Below are 9588 nucleotides of genomic sequence, written 5' to 3' on the forward strand. Positions count from 1 at the left end.
TATATATAGCAAATGGTAGAATTGGTTGTAATCAGTTTAATGGGAAAAATACATGTAATGGCTCGTCTCTTATTGTTTATTTGCAACTTACTGCCGACTTATTCAAAGTAGTAACATATTTTGAGGTTGTTAATTTTAATTCACTATTATCCGATGTTCATAGTTGTATTAAATTTAAGTTCGAAGGGGCGTCAGAACACATACATACTCTATATGAAAATCTGTATGCAACCGACAGGATCAATTAAGTAATTCGTTTACTTATCTTATTGCAGATGATCATGATAATAAACTTCCTACGCTGGACGAGCATGTAAAAAAATTGAAAGCTAAGGAAACCGACCAAATAACTAATGTAGATATTAATGATGTAACTAAAAATATCACAGATACATTCGGTTGCAAATCTATTTACCGCGGAAACATTCATGAAAATAACAAACCATTGTTTACATTTTTCAGCATCATTATCAACACTGGGTTAGTACCCCAAGAATGGACAGTTGCTATTATTAAACCTATATACCTTCTGTTATACATACTAACTCTACAAGTCTATACTGGCAGACCTTCTGTTATACACAATAACTGTACAAGTCTATACTGGCAGACTGTCTGCTGCACACAATAACTGTACAAATCTATACTGGCAGGCCTTCTGCTATACATACTAACTCTACAAGTCTATACTGGCAGAACTTCTGTTATACACAATATCTCTACAAGTCAATACTGGCAGACCTTCTGTTATACACAATATCTCTACAAGTCAACACTGGCAGACCTTCTGTTATACACAATAACCCTACAAGGCTATACTGGCAGACTTTCTGTTGTACACAATAACTGTACAAGTCTATACTGGCAGACCTCATGTTGTACACAATAACTGTACAAATCTATACTGGCAGGCCTTCTGCTATACATACTAACTCTACAAGTCTATACTGGTAGACCTTCTGTTATACACAATAACTCTACAAGTCTATACTGGCAGACTTTCTGTTGTACACAATAACTGTACAAGTCTATACTGGCAGACCGTCTGCTGTACACAATAACTGTACAAATCTATACTGGCAGGCCTTCTGCTATACATACTAACTCTACAAGTCTATACTGGCAGACTTTCTGTTATACACAATAACTCTACAAGTCTATACTGGCAGACCGTCTGCTGTACACAATACCTTTACAAATCTATACTGGCAGACCTTCTGTTATACACAATAACTGTACAAATCTATACTGGCAGACCTTCTGTTGTACACAATAACTCTGCAAGTCTATACTGGCAGACCTTCTGTTGTACACAATAACTCTACAAGTCTATACTGGCAGACTTCCTATTATACACAATAACTCTACAAGTCTATACTGGCAGACCGTCTGCTGTACACAATACCTCTACAAATCTATACTGGCAGACCTTCTGTTATACACAATAACCCTACAAGTCTATACTGGCAGACCTTCTGTTATACACAATAACCCTACAAGGCTATACTGGCAGACCTTCTGTTATACACAATAACTGTACAAATCTATACTGGCAGACCTTCTGTTATACACAATAACTGTACAAGGCTATACTGGCAGACTTTCTGTTGTACACAATAACTCTACAAGTCTATACTGGCAGACCGTCTGCTGTCCATACTAACTCTACAAGGCTATACTGGCAGACTGTCTGTTGTACACAATAACCCTACCAGTCCATACTGGCAGACCTTTTGTTATACACAATAAGTCTACAATTCTATACTGGCAGACTTTCTGTTATACACAAAAAGCCTACAAGTCTATACGGGCAGACCTTCTGTTGTCCACAATAACTCTACAGGTCTATACTGGCAAACCGTCTGTTGTACCCAATATCCCTACAAGTCTATGCTGGCAGATCGTCTGCTGTACATAATAACTCTACAAGTCTTTACTGGCAGTCCTTCTGTTGTGCACAATTACTCTACACGTCTATGCTGGCAGACCGTCTGTTATACACAATATCTCTACAAGTAATGTTGAGCTGTTGAGTGTGATTGACTTGAAGGGTTATTGTGTACAACATGAGGGCTGCCAGTATAAACTTGTAAAGTTATTGTGTACAAGAGAAGGTCTGCCAGTAAAGACTTGTAGGGTTATTGTGTACAACATGAGGTCTGCCATTATAGACTTGTAGAGTTAGAATGTATAGCAGAGGGCCTGCCAGTATAGATTTGTACAGTTATTGTGTACAGCAGAGGGTCTGCCAGTATAGTCTTGTAGTGTTATTGTGTACAGCAGACGGTCTGCAAGTATAGACTTGTAGATTTATTGTGTATAACAAAAAGTCTTCCAGTATAGACTTTTAGAGATATTGTGTACAGCAGACAGTCTGCCAGTATAGGCTTGTAGAGATATTGTGTATAACAGGAGGTCTGCCAGTATAGCCTTGTACAGTTATTGTGTACAATAGAAGGTCTGCCAGTATGGACTGGTAGGGTTATTGTGTATAACAAAAAGTCTTCCAGTATAGACTTTTAGAGATATTGTGTATAACAGGATGTCTGCCAGCATAGACGTGTAGAGTAATTGTGCACAACAGAAGGAGTGCCCGTATAGACTTGTAGGCTTTTTGTGTATAACAGAAGGGCTGCCAGCATAGACTTGTAGAGGTATTGGGTACACCAGAAGGTCTGCCAGAGTATAAACTTGTAGAGTTAGTATGGACAGCAGACGGTCTGCCAGTAAAGACTTGTAGAGTTAGAATGTATAGCAGAGGGCCTGCCAGTATAGATTTGTAGAGGTATTGTGTATAACAGACGGTCTGCCAGCATAGACTTGTAGAGGTATTGCGTACAACAGAAGGGCTGCCAGCATAGACTTGTAGAGTTCTTGTATATAACAGGAAGTCTGTCAGTATAGACTTGTACAGTTCTTGTGTACCCCAAAAGGTCTGCCAGTATAGCCTTGTAGAGTTATTGCGTACAACAGAAGGTCGGCCAGTATAGACTTTTACAGTTATTGTGTATAGCAGAAGGCCTGCCAGTATAGATTTGTACAGTTATTGTGTGTTATATACAATAATTCTACAAGTCTATGCTGGCAGACATCCTGTTATACACAATAGCTCTACAAGTCTATACAGACAGACCTTCTGTTATACTCAATATCTCTACAAGTAATGTTGAGCTGTTGAGGGTGATTGACTTGAAGGGTTATTGTGTACAGCACAAGGGCTGCCAGTATAAACTTGTAAAGTTATTGTGTACAAGAGCAGGTCTGCCAGTATAAACTTGTAAAGTTATTGTGTACAGAAGACGGTCTGCCAGAATAGACTTGTAGAGTGATTGTGTACAACAGAAAGTCTGGCAGTATAGCCTTGTAGAGTTAGTATGTACGGCAGACGGTCTGCCAGCATAGACGTGTAGAGTAATTGTGTACAACAGAAGATCTGCCAGCATAGACTTGTAGAGATATTGTGTACAGCAAACGGTCTGCCAGTATAGGCTTGTAGAGTTATTGTGAACAACAGGGGGTCTGCCAGTATAGGCTTGTAGAGTTATTGCGTACAACAGAAGGTCAGCCCGTATAGACTTGTAGGCTTATTGTGAATAACAGAAGGTCTGTCTGTATAGACTTGTAGAGAAATTGTGTACAACAGACGGTTTGCCAGTATAGACCTGTAGAGTTATTGTGTCCAACATGAGGTCTGCCATTATAGACTTGTAGAGCTATTGTGTATAACAGAAAGTCTGCCAGTATAGCCTTGTACAGTTAGTGTGTACAACATAAGGTCTGCCAGTATAAACTTGTAAAGTTATTGTGTACAATAGAAGGTCTTCCAGTATAGACTTGTGGAGTTATTGTGTATAAAAGAAGGACTGCCAGTAAAGACTTGTTGAGTTATTGTGTACAATAGAAGGTCTTCCAGTATAGACTTTTAGAGATATTGTGTACAGTAGACGGTCTCCCAGTATAGACTTGTGGAGTTATTGCGTAAAACGGATGCATTGCGCGATAAGATTTGTTGAGGTATTGTGTACAACAGAAAGTCTGCCAGTATCGACTTGTACAGTTAGTATGTACAACAGACGATCTGCCAGCATAGACTTGTAGAGTGATTGTGTACAACAGAATGTCTGCCAGTATAGAATTGTAGACTTATTGTGTACAACATAACTTCTTCCAGTATAGATTTGTACAGTTATTGTGTGTTATATACAATAACTCTACGAGGGTATACTGGCAGACCTCCTGTTGTACACAATATCTTTACAAGTCTATACTGACAGACCTTCTGTTATACAAAATAACTCTACAAGTCAATACTGGCAGACCTTATGTTGTACACACTAACTGTACAAGGCTATACTGGCAGACTTGCTGTTATATACAATACCTCTACAAATCTATACGGGCAGACCTTCTGTTATGCACAGTAACTCTACAAGTCTTTACTGGCAGACCGTCTTCTGTACACAATAACTTTACAAGTTTATACTGGCAGACCGTCGGCTGTACACAATAACTCAACAAGTCTATAATGGCAGACCTTTTATTGTACACAATAACTCAACAAGTCTTTACTGGCAGTCCTTCTGTTGTGCACAATTACTCTACAAGTCTATAATGGCAGACCTCATGTTGGACACAATAACTCTACAAGTCTATACTGGCAGACTTCCTGTTATATACAATAACTCTACAAGTCTATACTGGCAGACCGTCTGCTGTACATACTAACTCTACAAGTTTATACTGGCAGACCTTCTGTTGTACACAATAACTGTACAAGTCTATACTGGCAGACCTTCTATTGTACACAATAACTCTACAAGTCTATACTGGCAGACCTTCTGTTGTACACAATAACTCTACAAGTCTATAATGGCAGACCTTTTATTGTACACAATAACTGTACAAGTCTATACTGGCAGACCTTCTGTTGTACACAATACCTCTACAAGTCTATACTGGCAGACCTCCTGTTGTACACAATAACTCTACAAGTCTATACGGGCAGACCTTCTGTTGTACACAATATCTCTACAAGTCTATACTGGCAGACTTCCTGTTATATACAATAACTCTACAAGTCTATGCTGGCAGATCGTCTGCTGTACATACTAACTCTACAAGTCTATACTGGCAGACCTTCTGTTGTTCACAACAACTCTACAAGTCTATACTGGCAGACCTTCTGTTGTACACAATAACTCTACAAATCTATACTGGCAGACCTTCTGTTGTACACAATAACCCTTCAAGTCAATCACACTCAACAGCTCAACATTCATAGAACATGCTCAAGCATGGATTTTGTGCTCAAGCCTCATTTCTTATAAAACAAATTTATTTTGTCAATGATTTGGAAAAACTTTGAAGAGACTTAAGGTGGCTCCACACATCGTCATCAGTGTCCATTTTCGTGACGTATTTCCGGGAAAAGTACAGCTCGGTCTCAATTATCTCGATCGAAATGTGCCTGCACACTGTGTCGTCATTTCCGTATTGCGTATCGGGCATTTCAATATCGTAGTGCAAATTATAGTACATGTAACAACTGGTAAACAATAGTACACGTGCGTGACGATGATATTTCAGCACTCGATAACGAGATTTTACCGGGTAATGTATAATCACACGTACCTCAGGAATTAAGCTTCCAATTCACAGACTGAAACAGACTCATGGGAAGACACTGACATGAGACCAGGCAACCTCAAGGAGGTCCTATATATGTGTACCTGACAGGTAAATACACCGTGCGTTAGCGGACTGTGTAATGATGTCCAAAGTCAGGGAGGGACCCATGAATTAATTTAGGGTGTTGCCCAAAAATTAAAACTGCGAAAAAGACGGATTTTTGCCGTTATCTAGAACTTATAAATTAGAATTGTCAAGTCAGATCTACATGTATACTGCTTTCTGCTTCCCAAAAATATTTAGAACTTCCCTTTTCTAAGATCGTGACATTTATAATTTCCCAGCCGAGCGGAGCGATGCACTTTTTTTTCTCTGAAGATGTAATTCTAAACTTTTTCAAGCTTTGACGAGCGTAGAAAACAAGAAATTATCGGACATTTTCCATTGACAAACAGATCGAGTGAGGCGAAGAATTGTTTTCTGAGTTTGCGGTATTATTCAAGATTATATTTTATAATGTAGATTCTGTAGATTCACTCGATAATGCGCGTGAGAGTCTACACGTACATGTAGGCCAGGTATTAATGACCCAGTGTCCCAGTTCCCAACTTTCAACTTTCCCTATATTCAGTAACATACAAAACCTTTATAATGTGAAACCAACATCACCGTTTATTATACAATCATTTATTTAGACCTATTTGAATCCTGTATTGGGCGGTATTTTCTCACTTCACAATTCCTTAGTAGAACTGCGGGACAATACTGGTTAAGTAGCGCCGGCCTTGTTGAAACTTAACACATTACCGACTAACAGCTTCAGTGAACCTGTTTATTGTATAATTTAATGTCGAGTTGTATTGTCAGTTCGGGTATTGTTCCCCTATTATCATCGTTAGTAATGCATAACAATACATTTTTGTACTTGGCCATGGCGGTGTTAAAACAAATTATTCGTCCCAGAGACTGCGCCTAACAAATGTATACGCCCAGTCACATAAACTAAAATCTGGACTATTCATTTGTTTACGTATGTGAATTTCAATTTAACTTTCTCCTTTTTGTATAAAGTAAACAATATATAGAATGAATTATGTTTACATCCTTCAATCAAGAAATGCTGAAAATGATGCGAATAGTAAATTTACTATTTCAGTGGGACAGCAGACATTTGGTAAAATGAACGGTTATCTTATAAATCTCCTTTAAGTGACCATAAAGCTTATATTATTATCATCAAACCTTTTCAGTGACACTTCTATACAAATATTCAATCTTGAGCTATTTAGGAATTATTTGTTTTGAATTCCAACGAATGGAAAATCAAACAGACATGAGTTTACTTTAATAAATAACACGATCAGAAAATATCACGGATTCGTGTGTTTGTTTTAAATATTGAGGTACTCTTAGTCTATGTTAAGATAATGATTACGAAGTAGGTGTGTGATATCATAATCATAAGTTAGGTGTTCTTGGCCCAGATTATATAAGTAAAATATATAAACCAATGCAAGATATCTTATAAAGTATATAAGATATCTTATAAAGTATATAAGATATCTCGTAAAGTATATAAGATATCTTATAAAGTATATACGATATGTTATAAGTATATAAGATATGTTATAAAGTATATAACATATCTTATAAAGTATATAAGATATCTCATAAAGTATATAAGATATCTTATATAATTTATGAGATATCTTCTATACTTTATGAGATATCTTATATACTTTATAAAAAATATCTTATGTACTTTATAAGATATCTTATATACCTTATAAGATATCCTATATACCTTATAAGATATCTTATATCCCTTATGAAATATCTTATATACTTTATAAAATATCATATATACTTTATAAAATATCTTATATACTTTATGGGATATCTTATATACTTTATAACATATCTTATATACTTTATAAGATATTGTATATACTTTATAAGATATATTATATACTTAATAAGATATCTTATATATTTTATAAGATATCTTACATATTTTATAAGATATCTTATATATTTTATAAGATAACTTATATTCTTTATGAGATATCTTATATAATATATAAGATATCTTATATCTTTTATGAGATATCTTATATAATATATAAGATATCTTATATCTTTTATGAGATATCTTATATAATATATAAGATATCTTATATCTTTTATGAGATATCTTATAAAGAAAGGTATATAAGATATCTTATAAAGTATAGAAGATATCTCATAAATTATATAAGATATCTTATAAAGTTTACAAGATATCTCATAAGGTATATAGGATATCTTATAAGGTATATAAGATATCTCATAAAGTATAGAAGATATCTCATAAATTATATAAGATATCTTATAAAGTACATAAGATATTTTTTATAAAGTATATAAGATATTTCATAAGGTAAATAAAAGATATCTTATAAAGTATATCAGATATCTCATAAAGTTTATAAGATATCTTATAAAGTATACAAGATATCTCATAAGGTATATATAAGATATCTTATAAAGTATATAAGATATTTCATAAGGTAAATAAAAGATATCTTATAAAGTATATACGATATTTTATAAAGTATATAAGATATCTTATAAAGTACATAAGATATTTTTTATAAAGTATATAAGATATATCATAAAGTATATATAAGATATCTTATATAATTATAATTTGGTTAAGTACTGCATCAACAACTTGGCTTGCCATAGTTCACGGTTGTAAATTTGACGGACTAAGATCAATATAGACAATCGTTCGTTCTTCAAGTCAATACCATAAAATGGGTTCATAAATCATGCACATGTACACTAATGCTGTCTAGTTAGGCGTATTTCTTTGATAAAAACTTTACCAAGTGACACACAGACAAATAGCGCGTGTTTATCAAGCACGGCCACTGACTACAGGGTACATAGAGACCAGGGGGTGTTTTACCTCATTCTGTAGTAAAATCCCCGCTAACCGAGAACATTCTGATTGATGCTTTAAAATGGTCAACAATGTTAGTTTTCCCGTCAAACAAATACTGCGGTTAGCTATCACAAGAAGTTGATATTCAGCTGAACGAAACATGCAAGTACATTTATATCTCGAACACTGCATACAAGAACGTCATCAGAATAAAGATTGTATAACAGAACAAATTAAATAAAGTGAATTCAACCCCGAGTCCAATATACTGTGATTTGATGTCTAAATGTAATATTATAGATGGACTGTTTACTTAACCGACATACATAGTCTTTCTAGTTCTGTGTATGGTATTAAACACAGCGTGTTGTGTGAACAACATTGTGAAGCATGTATATTAAATATTGTTATTATTGTGATGTTTAAAATGTTAAACTATTCATAATAGTGTATTAATCGGCGCAGCATTGGGGAAATAAATGCCAAGTTTGACATTCTTTGACAAGTCTATATTATGAACGATAATGCATTATTAGTTTTATTAAGCCCACTTTGGAATATAATGTGAACATTTTTATAATGGAAAATACAAAGGCATATGCATGTATTTGATATCAACGCGAAAAACTGTTAATTCTTGAGTTTACGTTTTGTAAATTGGTTCCATGAAACGATCTTTTTATTAAACAAAATATTTGCATTGAGAAAAAGGACCCAGTTTGAGATCGGGAACGTTTTCAGGTATGCCGAGAAGTTGTGTTTGTGCTCTATCTACGTACATTATGTATATGTTTCACTATACCTGTATACATATAATGCTGTTGCACTCCCCAACCGCCAACTCCTCAACCCAATCAATTCACGATTCTGTTAATCCGTCCCTGACTCTTTGTACTGATCATTTAGACATAAATAACGGAATTTATCAGTAAACTCCGTCATTTAATCATTTATTGGTTGTATGGTCTTCGTAAACCAAACGTTATGTTTGATGTACCTTCCAATATGGATTACTTCCCCTATCCCATGTT

The sequence above is a fragment of the Mizuhopecten yessoensis genome, unplaced genomic scaffold (genome assembly GCF_002113885.1).
Source record: "Mizuhopecten yessoensis strain PY_sf001 unplaced genomic scaffold, ASM211388v2 scaffold523, whole genome shotgun sequence".
NCBI classification, from domain to species: Eukaryota; Metazoa; Mollusca; class Bivalvia; order Pectinida; family Pectinidae; genus Mizuhopecten; species Mizuhopecten yessoensis.